Source organism: Anomaloglossus baeobatrachus, unplaced genomic scaffold, assembly GCF_048569485.1.
Source record: "Anomaloglossus baeobatrachus isolate aAnoBae1 unplaced genomic scaffold, aAnoBae1.hap1 Scaffold_3353, whole genome shotgun sequence".
NCBI classification, from domain to species: domain Eukaryota; kingdom Metazoa; phylum Chordata; class Amphibia; order Anura; family Aromobatidae; genus Anomaloglossus; species Anomaloglossus baeobatrachus.
The window spans coordinates 67890-83402 of record NW_027442730.1 but is presented as its reverse complement, the minus strand read 5'-3'; the positions used below and the strand labels follow the sequence as shown (position 1 = coordinate 83402).

The 15513-nt window shown below is 46.4% G+C and overlaps 10 non-coding genes across 10 annotated transcripts; all 10 read right to left on the bottom strand.

The window, feature by feature from the left end:
* Positions 1-583: 583 nt before the first annotated feature.
* Positions 584-774, bottom strand: LOC142271191 (U2 spliceosomal RNA). Its single transcript, XR_012736352.1, has one exon. It is a non-coding gene; the product is annotated as a U2 spliceosomal RNA (small nuclear RNA).
* Positions 775-2167: 1393 nt separating this feature from the next.
* LOC142271190 (U2 spliceosomal RNA) lies at positions 2168-2358 on the bottom strand. The gene has a single exon (XR_012736351.1). It is a non-coding gene; the product is annotated as a U2 spliceosomal RNA (small nuclear RNA).
* A 1396-nt stretch (positions 2359-3754) lies between these two features.
* Positions 3755-3945, bottom strand: LOC142271188 (U2 spliceosomal RNA). Its single transcript, XR_012736350.1, has one exon. It is a non-coding gene; the product is annotated as a U2 spliceosomal RNA (small nuclear RNA).
* Positions 3946-5333: 1388 nt separating this feature from the next.
* On the bottom strand, positions 5334-5524 carry LOC142271187 (U2 spliceosomal RNA). The gene has a single exon (XR_012736349.1). It is a non-coding gene; the product is annotated as a U2 spliceosomal RNA (small nuclear RNA).
* A 1387-nt stretch (positions 5525-6911) lies between these two features.
* LOC142271185 (U2 spliceosomal RNA) lies at positions 6912-7102 on the bottom strand. The gene has a single exon (XR_012736347.1). It is a non-coding gene; the product is annotated as a U2 spliceosomal RNA (small nuclear RNA).
* Positions 7103-8489: 1387 nt separating this feature from the next.
* On the bottom strand, positions 8490-8680 carry LOC142271184 (U2 spliceosomal RNA). The gene has a single exon (XR_012736346.1). It is a non-coding gene; the product is annotated as a U2 spliceosomal RNA (small nuclear RNA).
* Positions 8681-10067: 1387 nt separating this feature from the next.
* Positions 10068-10258, bottom strand: LOC142271183 (U2 spliceosomal RNA). Its single transcript, XR_012736345.1, has one exon. It is a non-coding gene; the product is annotated as a U2 spliceosomal RNA (small nuclear RNA).
* A 1387-nt stretch (positions 10259-11645) lies between these two features.
* Positions 11646-11836, bottom strand: LOC142271182 (U2 spliceosomal RNA). The gene has a single exon (XR_012736344.1). It is a non-coding gene; the product is annotated as a U2 spliceosomal RNA (small nuclear RNA).
* A 1387-nt stretch (positions 11837-13223) lies between these two features.
* Positions 13224-13414, bottom strand: LOC142271181 (U2 spliceosomal RNA). Its single transcript, XR_012736343.1, has one exon. It is a non-coding gene; the product is annotated as a U2 spliceosomal RNA (small nuclear RNA).
* Positions 13415-14801: 1387 nt separating this feature from the next.
* Positions 14802-14992, bottom strand: LOC142271180 (U2 spliceosomal RNA). Its single transcript, XR_012736342.1, has one exon. It is a non-coding gene; the product is annotated as a U2 spliceosomal RNA (small nuclear RNA).
* Positions 14993-15513: the final 521 nt, after the last annotated feature.

The following is a 15513-nucleotide window of genomic DNA, read 5'->3' as shown; positions in this document are numbered from 1 at the left end:
CTTCGCAGTAGGTTGCAAACATTCATCACCCATGACTGTCCCCAATTGAGCTCAGAAGCTCAATGTCTATCATGACCTCTCTTTTAGAATGTCCAAGAGCAAGCAAACTATTCCTCCAGGAGAGGGCGCCCAACAGACTACTAAAGAGATCATCATTACTCAAAGAAAACCCAAAAACCAATGCATGATAGGAATAAACAGGTAACTTTCTTTGGAGTGGAAGCGGAGAGATCGCACCAGATGCCAATTCTAGATGTTATCACACCTGTGGTCACTGCAGCAGCAGGTGAATCCACTTTGTCCAAAAGGGATCTATTCCATTCAATTGCAAATGATCTAGATAAGACAGAGAACTGCAGCAACGGGGACATAGCCGAGTTGGTCAGGTTGAGAGGTGATGAGTTTGCTATTTGGATGAATAAAGAAAGTCAAAAGTGTGAAAGATAAAAAACAAAAGGAGAAGTGTGAAAAGTGAATGGGCCAAATTGAGGTGCATATGAAGACGTATGCTTTCTTCCAATTCATTAAATCGGGCTAATATGAATCAGGTGAATTGAGTTCTGCTTTTGGAAACTGGGTTAAGAAGGGGTGCACCGTTCCTGGAGGTACTGCAATACCAGGTCAATGCGTGGAGTGGACAGAGCAAGCTCTTTTTCCATCTCCCTGTTCTAAAAATCCATTTAATATATGGTCCCCAGATAGGGGACGTATCAGATATTAAACTGATAAGAACAGATACTACACTTGATCTTAGCCAAAAGGCCGAGAAGCGATAACCAGAATTGGTTTGGGCCTCGAGTGGCACCCTGGCCTATGCCGGACACATCTTAGGGAGAGAGAGCGAGAGGGAGACAAACCCACGCCTACACAAGACATTTTGTCACCCAAGCCAACCCTTGAAAAGGCTGCTTTGCAGAGCCAAAACAAGAAGAATGGTGCGTTTTGCAGCCGCCGCCCACTGCAATGAATCTGAATAACTCCTCCTTTAGGGCGCAAGCAACTCCCCTCCCCCCTTGCAGTCTTTCCAATTCACGATACAAAAAGACGGACAGGACAGGTTGCCTGACTTTCCGTCACTGCCACCCTTTGCCATCCTTACCCGTAGAAAGCCCTTCATCATCATCCCCAAACCCTAATCTTTTCCCTTTCCTTCCCAGCCCCCAAACCCTGCCCTCTGTACCTTTCTCACCACCCCGCTTCCCCTTCTCCTGTCATCCCCCTACCACCCGGGAAAAAAAGAGATTGCCCCCTCCTTCCACTAGCCCACCCTCCCACCCAAAGAACAACTTCTTCTGCGCAGCTTGTTTTCTAGGCAGCAGCGCTATTGTGATTGTCATCGGGGGGCATTGTGACAAGCCGCCAGTGTTCCGTCTCTTCATGTTGTGCACAGTTCAAACGGAAAATACATCAACAGGCAGACTACAGAAAAGCTTACTATCAAAGGTTAGAGGGGGGCTTTCTCAGAGGGCTTTTTACAGTTTTTCTATTCCCAATTAGCCGTTTAAGTGTACTTATTGAAAGTAGTAATTCTTTCATAGGCCGCCCTTTCTTAGTATTTGACGTTCCTTATATTGCGGTATGAGGCTTCGCAGTAGGTTGCAAACATTCATCACCCATGACTGTCCCCAATTGAGCTCAGAAGCTCAATGTCTATCATGACCTCTCTTTTAGAATGTCCAAGAGCAAGCAAACTATTCCTCCAGGAGAGGGCGCCAACAGACTACTAAAGAGATCATCATTACTCAAAGAAAACCCCAAAAACCAATGCATGATAGGAATAAACAGGTAACTTTCTTTGGAGTGGAAGCGGAGAGATCGCACCAGATGCCAATTCTAGATGTTATCACACCTGTGGTCACTGCAGCAGCAGGTGAATCCACTTTGTCCAAAAGGGATCTATTCCATTCAATTGCAAATGATCTAGATAAGACAGAGAACTGCAGCACGGGGACATAGCCGAGTTGGTCAGGTTGAGTGGTGATGAGTTTGCTATTTGGATGAATAAAGAAAGTCAAAAGTGTGAAAGATAAAAAACAAAAGGAGGAAGTGTGAAAAGTGAATGGGCCAAATTGAGGTGCATATGAAGACGTATGCTTTCTTCCAATTCATTAAATCGGGCTAATATGAATCAGGTGAATTGAGTTCTGCTTTTGGAAACTGGGTTAAGAAGGGGTGCACCGTTCCTGGAGGTACTGCAATACCAGGTCAATGCGTGGAGTGGACAGAGCAAGCTCTTTTTCCATCTCCCTGTTCTAAAAATCCATTTAATATATGGTCCCCAGATAGGGGACGTATCAGATATTAAACTGATAAGAACAGATACTACACTTGATCTTAGCCAAAAGGCCGAGAAGCGATAACCAGAATTGGTTTGGGCCTCGAGTGGCACCCTGGCCTATGCCGGACACATCTTAGGGAGAGAGAGCGAGAGGGAGACAAACCCACGCCTACACAAGACATTTTGTCACCCAAGCCAACCCTTGAAAAGGCTGCTTTGCAGAGCCAAAACAAGAAGAATGGTGCGAATGGTGCGTTTTGCAGCCGCCGCCCACTGCAATGAATCTGAATAACTCCTCCTTTAGGGCGCAAGCAACTCCCCTCCCCCTTGCAGTCTTTCCAATTCACGATACAAAAAGACGGACAGGACAGGTTGCCTGACTTTCCGTCACTGCCACCCTTTGCCATCCTTACCCGTAGAAAGCCCTTTCATCATCCCCAAACCCTAATCTTTTCCCTTTCCTTCCCAGCCCCCAAACCCTGCCCTCTGTACCTTTCTCACCACCCGCTTCCCTTCTCCTGTCATCCCCCTACCACCCGGGAAAAAAAGAGATTGCCCCCTCCTTCCACTAGCCCACCCTCCCACCCAAAGAACAACTTCTTCTGCGCAGCTTGTTTTCTAGGCAGCAGCGCTATTGTGATGTCATCGGGGGGCATTGTGACAAGCCGCCAGTGTTCCGTCTCTTCATGTTGTGCACAGTTCAAACGGAAAATACATCAACAGGCAGACTACAGAAAAGCTTACTATCAAAGGTTAGAGGGGGGCTTTCTCAGAGGGCTTTTTACAGTTTTTCTATTCCCAATTAGCCGTTTAAGTGTACTTATTGAAAGTAGTAATTCTTTCATAGGCCGCCCTTTCTTAGTATTTGACGTTCCTTATATTGCGGTATGAGGCTTCGCAGTAGGTTGCAAACATTCATCACCCATGACTGTCCCCAATTGAGCTCAGAAGCTCAATGTCTATCATGACCTCTCTTTTAGAATGTCCAAGAGCAAGCAAACTATTCCTCCAGGAGAGGGCGCCAACAGACTACTAAAGAGATCATCATTACTCAAAGAAAACCCCAAAAACCAATGCATGATAGGAATAAACAGGTAACTTTCTTTGGAGTGGAAGCGGAGAGATCGCACCAGATGCCAATTCTAGATGTTATCACACCTGTGGTCACTGCAGCAGCAGGTGAATCCACTTTGTCCAAAAGGGATCTATTCCATTCAATTGCAAATGATCTAGATAAGACAGAGAACTGCAGCACGGGGACATAGCCGAGTTGGTCAGGTTGAGTGGTGATGAGTTTGCTATTTGGATGAATAAAGAAAGTCAAAAGTGTGAAAGATAAAAAACAAAAGGAGGAAGTGTGAAAAGTGAATGGGCCAAATTGAGGTGCATATGAAGACGTATGCTTTCTTCCAATTCATTAAATCGGGCTAATATGAATCAGGTGAATTGAGTTCTGCTTTTGGAAACTGGGTTAAGAAGGGGTGCACCGTTCCTGGAGGTACTGCAATACCAGGTCAATGCGTGGAGTGGACAGAGCAAGCTCTTTTTCCATCTCCCTGTTCTAAAAATCCATTTAATATATGGTCCCCAGATAGGGGACGTATCAGATATTAAACTGATAAGAACAGATACTACACTTGATCTTAGCCAAAAGGCCGAGAAGCGATAACCAGAATTGGTTTGGGCCTCGAGTGGCACCCTGGCCTATGCCGGACACATCTTAGGGAGAGAGAGCGAGAGGGAGACAAACCCACGCCTACACAAGACATTTTGTCACCCAAGCCAACCCTTGAAAAGGCTGCTTTGCAGAGCCAAAACAAGAAGAATGGTGCGTTTTGCAGCCGCCGCCCACTGCAATGAATCTGAATAACTCCTCCTTTAGGGCGCAAGCAACTCCCCTCCCCCTTGCAGTCTTTCCAATTCACGATACAAAAAGACGGACAGGACAGGTTGCCTGACTTTCCGTCACTGCCACCCTTTGCCATCCTTACCCGTAGAAAGCCCTTTCATCATCCCCAAACCCTAATCTTTTCCCTTTCCTTCCCAGCCCCCAAACCCTGCCCTCTGTACCTTTCTCACCACCGCGCTTCCCTTCTCCTGTCATCCCCCTACCACCCGGGAAAAAAAGAGATTGCCCCCTCCTTCCACTAGCCCACCCTCCCACCCAAAGAACAACTTCTTCTGCGCAGCTTGTTTTCTAGGCAGCAGCGCTATTGTGATGTCATCGGGGGGCATTGTGACAAGCCGCCAGTGTTCCGTCTCTTCATGTTGTGCACAGTTCAAACGGAAAATACATCAACAGGCAGACTACAGAAAAGCTTACTATCAAAGGTTAGAGGGGGGCTTTCTCAGAGGGCTTTTTACAGTTTTTCTATTCCCAATTAGCCGTTTAAGTGTACTTATTGAAAGTAGTAATTCTTTCATAGGCCGCCCTTTCTTAGTATTTGACGTTCCTTATATTGCGGTATGAGGCTTCGCAGTAGGTTGCAAACATTCATCACCCATGACTGTCCCCAATTGAGCTCAGAAGCTCAATGTCTATCATGACCTCTCTTTTAGAATGTCCAAGAGCAAGCAAACTATTCCTCCAGGAGAGGGCGCCAACAGACTACTAAAGAGATCATCATTACTCAAAGAAAACCCCAAAAACCAATGCATGATAGGAATAAACAGGTAACTTTCTTTGGAGTGGAAGCGGAGAGATCGCACCAGATGCCAATTCTAGATGTTATCACACCTGTGGTCACTGCAGCAGCAGGTGAATCCACTTTGTCCAAAAGGGATCTATTCCATTCAATTGCAAATGATCTAGATAAGACAGAGAACTGCAGCACGGGGACATAGCCGAGTTGGTCAGGTTGAGTGGTGATGAGTTTGCTATTTGGATGAATAAAGAAAGTCAAAAGTGTGAAAGATAAAAAACAAAAGGAGGAAGTGTGAAAAGTGAATGGGCCAAATTGAGGTGCATATGAAGACGTATGCTTTCTTCCAATTCATTAAATCGGGCTAATATGAATCAGGTGAATTGAGTTCTGCTTTTGGAAACTGGGTTAAGAAGGGGTGCACCGTTCCTGGAGGTACTGCAATACCAGGTCAATGCGTGGAGTGGACAGAGCAAGCTCTTTTTCCATCTCCCTGTTCTAAAAATCCATTTAATATATGGTCCCCAGATAGGGGACGTATCAGATATTAAACTGATAAGAACAGATACTACACTTGATCTTAGCCAAAAGGCCGAGAAGCGATAACCAGAATTGGTTTGGGCCTCGAGTGGCACCCTGGCCTATGCCGGACACATCTTAGGGAGAGAGAGCGAGAGGGAGACAAACCCACGCCTACACAAGACATTTTGTCACCCAAGCCAACCCTTGAAAAGGCTGCTTTGCAGAGCCAAAACAAGAAGAATGGTGCGTTTTGCAGCCGCCGCCCACTGCAATGAATCTGAATAACTCCTCCTTTAGGGCGCAAGCAACTCCCCTCCCCCTTGCAGTCTTTCCAATTCACGATACAAAAAGACGGACAGGACAGGTTGCCTGACTTTCCGTCACTGCCACCCTTTGCCATCCTTACCCGTAGAAAGCCCTTTCATCATCCCCAAACCCTAATCTTTTCCCTTTCCTTCCCAGCCCCCAAACCCTGCCCTCTGTACCTTTCTCACCACCCGCTTCCCTTCTCCTGTCATCCCCCTACCACCCGGGAAAAAAAGAGATTGCCCCCTCCTTCCACTAGCCCACCCTCCCACCCAAAGAACAACTTCTTCTGCGCAGCTTGTTTTCTAGGCAGCAGCGCTATTGTGATGTCATCGGGGGGCATTGTGACAAGCCGCCAGTGTTCCGTCTCTTCATGTTGTGCACAGTTCAAACGGAAAATACATCAACAGGCAGACTACAGAAAAGCTTACTATCAAAGGTTAGAGGGGGGCTTTCTCAGAGGGCTTTTTACAGTTTTTCTATTCCCAATTAGCCGTTTAAGTGTACTTATTGAAAGTAGTAATTCTTTCATAGGCCGCCCTTTCTTAGTATTTGACGTTCCTTATATTGCGGTATGAGGCTTCGCAGTAGGTTGCAAACATTCATCACCCATGACTGTCCCCAATTGAGCTCAGAAGCTCAATGTCTATCATGACCTCTCTTTTAGAATGTCCAAGAGCAAGCAAACTATTCCTCCAGGAGAGGGCGCCAACAGACTACTAAAGAGATCATCATTACTCAAAGAAAACCCCAAAAACCAATGCATGATAGGAATAAACAGGTAACTTTCTTTGGAGTGGAAGCGGAGAGATCGCACCAGATGCCAATTCTAGATGTTATCACACCTGTGGTCACTGCAGCAGCAGGTGAATCCACTTTGTCCAAAAGGGATCTATTCCATTCAATTGCAAATGATCTAGATAAGACAGAGAACTGCAGCACGGGGACATAGCCGAGTTGGTCAGGTTGAGTGGTGATGAGTTTGCTATTTGGATGAATAAAGAAAGTCAAAAGTGTGAAAGATAAAAAACAAAAGGAGGAAGTGTGAAAAGTGAATGGGCCAAATTGAGGTGCATATGAAGACGTATGCTTTCTTCCAATTCATTAAATCGGGCTAATATGAATCAGGTGAATTGAGTTCTGCTTTTGGAAACTGGGTTAAGAAGGGGTGCACCGTTCCTGGAGGTACTGCAATACCAGGTCAATGCGTGGAGTGGACAGAGCAAGCTCTTTTTCCATCTCCCTGTTCTAAAAATCCATTTAATATATGGTCCCCAGATAGGGGACGTATCAGATATTAAACTGATAAGAACAGATACTACACTTGATCTTAGCCAAAAGGCCGAGAAGCGATAACCAGAATTGGTTTGGGCCTCGAGTGGCACCCTGGCCTATGCCGGACACATCTTAGGGAGAGAGAGCGAGAGGGAGACAAACCCACGCCTACACAAGACATTTTGTCACCCAAGCCAACCCTTGAAAAGGCTGCTTTGCAGAGCCAAAACAAGAAGAATGGTGCGTTTTGCAGCCGCCGCCCACTGCAATGAATCTGAATAACTCCTCCTTTAGGGCGCAAGCAACTCCCCTCCCCCTTGCAGTCTTTCCAATTCACGATACAAAAAGACGGACAGGACAGGTTGCCTGACTTTCCGTCACTGCCACCCTTTGCCATCCTTACCCGTAGAAAGCCCTTTCATCATCCCCAAACCCTAATCTTTTCCCTTTCCTTCCCAGCCCCCAAACCCTGCCCTCTGTACCTTTCTCACCACCCGCTTCCCTTCTCCTGTCATCCCCCTACCACCCGGGAAAAAAAGAGATTGCCCCCTCCTTCCACTAGCCCACCCTCCCACCCAAAGAACAACTTCTTCTGCGCAGCTTGTTTTCTAGGCAGCAGCGCTATTGTGATGTCATCGGGGGGCATTGTGACAAGCCGCCAGTGTTCCGTCTCTTCATGTTGTGCACAGTTCAAACGGAAAATACATCAACAGGCAGACTACAGAAAAGCTTACTATCAAAGGTTAGAGGGGGGCTTTCTCAGAGGGCTTTTTACAGTTTTTCTATTCCCAATTAGCCGTTTAAGTGTACTTATTGAAAGTAGTAATTCTTTCATAGGCCGCCCTTTCTTAGTATTTGACGTTCCTTATATTGCGGTATGAGGCTTCGCAGTAGGTTGCAAACATTCATCACCCATGACTGTCCCCAATTGAGCTCAGAAGCTCAATGTCTATCATGACCTCTCTTTTAGAATGTCCAAGAGCAAGCAAACTATTCCTCCAGGAGAGGGCGCCAACAGACTACTAAAGAGATCATCATTACTCAAAGAAAACCCCAAAAACCAATGCATGATAGGAATAAACAGGTAACTTTCTTTGGAGTGGAAGCGGAGAGATCGCACCAGATGCCAATTCTAGATGTTATCACACCTGTGGTCACTGCAGCAGCAGGTGAATCCACTTTGTCCAAAAGGGATCTATTCCATTCAATTGCAAATGATCTAGATAAGACAGAGAACTGCAGCACGGGGACATAGCCGAGTTGGTCAGGTTGAGTGGTGATGAGTTTGCTATTTGGATGAATAAAGAAAGTCAAAAGTGTGAAAGATAAAAAACAAAAGGAGGAAGTGTGAAAAGTGAATGGGCCAAATTGAGGTGCATATGAAGACGTATGCTTTCTTCCAATTCATTAAATCGGGCTAATATGAATCAGGTGAATTGAGTTCTGCTTTTGGAAACTGGGTTAAGAAGGGGTGCACCGTTCCTGGAGGTACTGCAATACCAGGTCAATGCGTGGAGTGGACAGAGCAAGCTCTTTTTCCATCTCCCTGTTCTAAAAATCCATTTAATATATGGTCCCCAGATAGGGGACGTATCAGATATTAAACTGATAAGAACAGATACTACACTTGATCTTAGCCAAAAGGCCGAGAAGCGATAACCAGAATTGGTTTGGGCCTCGAGTGGCACCCTGGCCTATGCCGGACACATCTTAGGGAGAGAGAGCGAGAGGGAGACAAACCCACGCCTACACAAGACATTTTGTCACCCAAGCCAACCCTTGAAAAGGCTGCTTTGCAGAGCCAAAACAAGAAGAATGGTGCGTTTTGCAGCCGCCGCCCACTGCAATGAATCTGAATAACTCCTCCTTTAGGGCGCAAGCAACTCCCCTCCCCCTTGCAGTCTTTCCAATTCACGATACAAAAAGACGGACAGGACAGGTTGCCTGACTTTCCGTCACTGCCACCCTTTGCCATCCTTACCCGTAGAAAGCCCTTTCATCATCCCCAAACCCTAATCTTTTCCCTTTCCTTCCCAGCCCCCAAACCCTGCCCTCTGTACCTTTCTCACCACCCGCTTCCCTTCTCCTGTCATCCCCCTACCACCCGGGAAAAAAAGAGATTGCCCCCTCCTTCCACTAGCCCACCCTCCCACCCAAAGAACAACTTCTTCTGCGCAGCTTGTTTTCTAGGCAGCAGCGCTATTGTGATGTCATCGGGGGGCATTGTGACAAGCCGCCAGTGTTCCGTCTCTTCATGTTGTGCACAGTTCAAACGGAAAATACATCAACAGGCAGACTACAGAAAAGCTTACTATCAAAGGTTAGAGGGGGGCTTTCTCAGAGGGCTTTTTACAGTTTTTCTATTCCCAATTAGCCGTTTAAGTGTACTTATTGAAAGTAGTAATTCTTTCATAGGCCGCCCTTTCTTAGTATTTGACGTTCCTTATATTGCGGTATGAGGCTTCGCAGTAGGTTGCAAACATTCATCACCCATGACTGTCCCCAATTGAGCTCAGAAGCTCAATGTCTATCATGACCTCTCTTTTAGAATGTCCAAGAGCAAGCAAACTATTCCTCCAGGAGAGGGCGCCAACAGACTACTAAAGAGATCATCATTACTCAAAGAAAACCCCAAAAACCAATGCATGATAGGAATAAACAGGTAACTTTCTTTGGAGTGGAAGCGGAGAGATCGCACCAGATGCCAATTCTAGATGTTATCACACCTGTGGTCACTGCAGCAGCAGGTGAATCCACTTTGTCCAAAAGGGATCTATTCCATTCAATTGCAAATGATCTAGATAAGACAGAGAACTGCAGCACGGGGACATAGCCGAGTTGGTCAGGTTGAGTGGTGATGAGTTTGCTATTTGGATGAATAAAGAAAGTCAAAAGTGTGAAAGATAAAAAACAAAAGGAGGAAGTGTGAAAAGTGAATGGGCCAAATTGAGGTGCATATGAAGACGTATGCTTTCTTCCAATTCATTAAATCGGGCTAATATGAATCAGGTGAATTGAGTTCTGCTTTTGGAAACTGGGTTAAGAAGGGGTGCACCGTTCCTGGAGGTACTGCAATACCAGGTCAATGCGTGGAGTGGACAGAGCAAGCTCTTTTTCCATCTCCCTGTTCTAAAAATCCATTTAATATATGGTCCCCAGATAGGGGACGTATCAGATATTAAACTGATAAGAACAGATACTACACTTGATCTTAGCCAAAAGGCCGAGAAGCGATAACCAGAATTGGTTTGGGCCTCGAGTGGCACCCTGGCCTATGCCGGACACATCTTAGGGAGAGAGAGCGAGAGGGAGACAAACCCACGCCTACACAAGACATTTTGTCACCCAAGCCAACCCTTGAAAAGGCTGCTTTGCAGAGCCAAAACAAGAAGAATGGTGCGTTTTGCAGCCGCCGCCCACTGCAATGAATCTGAATAACTCCTCCTTTAGGGCGCAAGCAACTCCCCTCCCCCTTGCAGTCTTTCCAATTCACGATACAAAAAGACGGACAGGACAGGTTGCCTGACTTTCCGTCACTGCCACCCTTTGCCATCCTTACCCGTAGAAAGCCCTTTCATCATCCCCAAACCCTAATCTTTTCCCTTTCCTTCCCAGCCCCCAAACCCTGCCCTCTGTACCTTTCTCACCACCCGCTTCCCTTCTCCTGTCATCCCCCTACCACCCGGGAAAAAAAGAGATTGCCCCCTCCTTCCACTAGCCCACCCTCCCACCCAAAGAACAACTTCTTCTGCGCAGCTTGTTTTCTAGGCAGCAGCGCTATTGTGATGTCATCGGGGGGCATTGTGACAAGCCGCCAGTGTTCCGTCTCTTCATGTTGTGCACAGTTCAAACGGAAAATACATCAACAGGCAGACTACAGAAAAGCTTACTATCAAAGGTTAGAGGGGGGCTTTCTCAGAGGGCTTTTTACAGTTTTTCTATTCCCAATTAGCCGTTTAAGTGTACTTATTGAAAGTAGTAATTCTTTCATAGGCCGCCCTTTCTTAGTATTTGACGTTCCTTATATTGCGGTATGAGGCTTCGCAGTAGGTTGCAAACATTCATCACCCATGACTGTCCCCAATTGAGCTCAGAAGCTCAATGTCTATCATGACCTCTCTTTTAGAATGTCCAAGAGCAAGCAAACTATTCCTCCAGGAGAGGGCGCCAACAGACTACTAAAGAGATCATCATTACTCAAAGAAAACCCCAAAAACCAATGCATGATAGGAATAAACAGGTAACTTTCTTTGGAGTGGAAGCGGAGAGATCGCACCAGATGCCAATTCTAGATGTTATCACACCTGTGGTCACTGCAGCAGCAGGTGAATCCACTTTGTCCAAAAGGGATCTATTCCATTCAATTGCAAATGATCTAGATAAGACAGAGAACTGCAGCACGGGGACATAGCCGAGTTGGTCAGGTTGAGTGGTGATGAGTTTGCTATTTGGATGAATAAAGAAAGTCAAAAGTGTGAAAGATAAAAAACAAAAGGAGGAAGTGTGAAAAGTGAATGGGCCAAATTGAGGTGCATATGAAGACGTATGCTTTCTTCCAATTCATTAAATCGGGCTAATATGAATCAGGTGAATTGAGTTCTGCTTTTGGAAACTGGGTTAAGAAGGGGTGCACCGTTCCTGGAGGTACTGCAATACCAGGTCAATGCGTGGAGTGGACAGAGCAAGCTCTTTTTCCATCTCCCTGTTCTAAAAATCCATTTAATATATGGTCCCCAGATAGGGGACGTATCAGATATTAAACTGATAAGAACAGATACTACACTTGATCTTAGCCAAAAGGCCGAGAAGCGATAACCAGAATTGGTTTGGGCCTCGAGTGGCACCCTGGCCTATGCCGGACACATCTTAGGGAGAGAGAGCGAGAGGGAGACAAACCCACGCCTACACAAGACATTTTGTCACCCAAGCCAACCCTTGAAAAGGCTGCTTTGCAGAGCCAAAACAAGAAGAATGGTGCGTTTTGCAGCCGCCGCCCACTGCAATGAATCTGAATAACTCCTCCTTTAGGGCGCAAGCAACTCCCCTCCCCCTTGCAGTCTTTCCAATTCACGATACAAAAAGACGGACAGGACAGGTTGCCTGACTTTCCGTCACTGCCACCCTTTGCCATCCTTACCCGTAGAAAGCCCTTTCATCATCCCCAAACCCTAATCTTTTCCCTTTCCTTCCCAGCCCCCAAACCCTGCCCTCTGTACCTTTCTCACCACCCGCTTCCCTTCTCCTGTCATCCCCCTACCACCCGGGAAAAAAAGAGATTGCCCCCTCCTTCCACTAGCCCACCCTCCCACCCAAAGAACAACTTCTTCTGCGCAGCTTGTTTTCTAGGCAGCAGCGCTATTGTGATGTCATCGGGGGGCATTGTGACAAGCCGCCAGTGTTCCGTCTCTTCATGTTGTGCACAGTTCAAACGGAAAATACATCAACAGGCAGACTACAGAAAAGCTTACTATCAAAGGTTAGAGGGGGGCTTTCTCAGAGGGCTTTTTACAGTTTTTCTATTCCCAATTAGCCGTTTAAGTGTACTTATTGAAAGTAGTAATTCTTTCATAGGCCGCCCTTTCTTAGTATTTGACGTTCCTTATATTGCGGTATGAGGCTTCGCAGTAGGTTGCAAACATTCATCACCCATGACTGTCCCCAATTGAGCTCAGAAGCTCAATGTCTATCATGACCTCTCTTTTAGAATGTCCAAGAGCAAGCAAACTATTCCTCCAGGAGAGGGCGCCAACAGACTACTAAAGAGATCATCATTACTCAAAGAAAACCCCAAAAACCAATGCATGATAGGAATAAACAGGTAACTTTCTTTGGAGTGGAAGCGGAGAGATCGCACCAGATGCCAATTCTAGATGTTATCACACCTGTGGTCACTGCAGCAGCAGGTGAATCCACTTTGTCCAAAAGGGATCTATTCCATTCAATTGCAAATGATCTAGATAAGACAGAGAACTGCAGCACGGGGACATAGCCGAGTTGGTCAGGTTGAGTGGTGATGAGTTTGCTATTTGGATGAATAAAGAAAGTCAAAAGTGTGAAAGATAAAAAACAAAAGGAGGAAGTGTGAAAAGTGAATGGGCCAAATTGAGGTGCATATGAAGACGTATGCTTTCTTCCAATTCATTAAATCGGGCTAATATGAATCAGGTGAATTGAGTTCTGCTTTTGGAAACTGGGTTAAGAAGGGGTGCACCGTTCCTGGAGGTACTGCAATACCAGGTCAATGCGTGGAGTGGACAGAGCAAGCTCTTTTTCCATCTCCCTGTTCTAAAAATCCATTTAATATATGGTCCCCAGATAGGGGACGTATCAGATATTAAACTGATAAGAACAGATACTACACTTGATCTTAGCCAAAAGGCCGAGAAGCGATAACCAGAATTGGTTTGGGCCTCGAGTGGCACCCTGGCCTATGCCGGACACATCTTAGGGAGAGAGAGCGAGAGGGAGACAAACCCACGCCTACACAAGACATTTTGTCACCCAAGCCAACCCTTGAAAAGGCTGCTTTGCAGAGCCAAAACAAGAAGAATGGTGCGTTTTGCAGCCGCCGCCCACTGCAATGAATCTGAATAACTCCTCCTTTAGGGCGCAAGCAACTCCCCTCCCCCTTGCAGTCTTTCCAATTCACGATACAAAAAGACGGACAGGACAGGTTGCCTGACTTTCCGTCACTGCCACCCTTTGCCATCCTTACCCGTAGAAAGCCCTTTCATCATCCCCAAACCCTAATCTTTTCCCTTTCCTTCCCAGCCCCCAAACCCTGCCCTCTGTACCTTTCTCACCACCCGCTTCCCTTCTCCTGTCATCCCCCTACCACCCGGGAAAAAAAGAGATTGCCCCCTCCTTCCACTAGCCCACCCTCCCACCCAAAGAACAACTTCTTCTGCGCAGCTTGTTTTCTAGGCAGCAGCGCTATTGTGATGTCATCGGGGGGCATTGTGACAAGCCGCCAGTGTTCCGTCTCTTCATGTTGTGCACAGTTCAAACGGAAAATACATCAACAGGCAGACTACAGAAAAGCTTACTATCAAAGGTTAGAGGGGGGCTTTCTCAGAGGGCTTTTTACAGTTTTTCTATTCCCAATTAGCCGTTTAAGTGTACTTATTGAAAGTAGTAATTCTTTCATAGGCCGCCCTTTCTTAGTATTTGACGTTCCTTATATTGCGGTATGAGGCTTCGCAGTAGGTTGCAAACATTCATCACCCATGACTGTCCCCAATTGAGCTCAGAAGCTCAATGTCTATCATGACCTCTCTTTTAGAATGTCCAAGAGCAAGCAAACTATTCCTCCAGGAGAGGGCGCCAACAGACTACTAAAGAGATCATCATTACTCAAAGAAAACCCCAAAAACCAATGCATGATAGGAATAAACAGGTAACTTTCTTTGGAGTGGAAGCGGAGAGATCGCACCAGATGCCAATTCTAGATGTTATCACACCTGTGGTCACTGCAGCAGCAGGTGAATCCACTTTGTCCAAAAGGGATCTATTCCATTCAATTGCAAATGATCTAGATAAGACAGAGAACTGCAGCACGGGGACATAGCCGAGTTGGTCAGGTTGAGTGGTGATGAGTTTGCTATTTGGATGAATAAAGAAAGTCAAAAGTGTGAAAGATAAAAAACAAAAGGAGGAAGTGTGAAAAGTGAATGGGCCAAATTGAGGTGCATATGAAGACGTATGCTTTCTTCCAATTCATTAAATCGGGCTAATATGAATCAGGTGAATTGAGTTCTGCTTTTGGAAACTGGGTTAAGAAGGGGTGCACCGTTCCTGGAGGTACTGCAATACCAGGTCAATGCGTGGAGTGGACAGAGCAAGCTCTTTTTCCATCTCCCTGTTCTAAAAATCCATTTAATATATGGTCCCCAGATAGGGGACGTATCAGATATTAAACTGATAAGAACAGATACTACACTTGATCTTAGCCAAAAGGCCGAGAAGCGATAACCAGAATTGGTTTGGGCCTCGAGTGGCACCCTGGCCTATGCCGGACACATCTTAGGGAGAGAGAGCGAGAGGGAGACAAACCCACGCCTACACAAGACATTTTGTCACCCAAGCCAACCCTTGAAAAGGCTGCTTTGCAGAGCCAAAACAAGAAGAATGGTGCGTTTTGCAGCCGCCGCCCACTGCAATGAATCTGAATAACTCCTCCTTTAGGGCGCAAGCAACTCCCCTCCCCCTTGCAGTCTTTCCAATTCACGATACAAAAAGACGGACAGGACAGGTTGCCTGACTTTCCGTCACTGCCACCCTTTGCCATCCTTACCCGTAGAAAGCCCTTTCATCATCCCCAAACCCTAATCTTTTCCCTTTCCTTCCCAGCCCCCAAACCCTGCCCTCTGTACCTTTCTCACCACCCGCTTCCCTTCTCCTGTCATCCCCCTACCACCCGGGAAAAAAAGAGATTGCCCCCTCCTTCCACTAGCCCACCCTCCCACCCAAAGAACAACTTCTTCTGCGCAG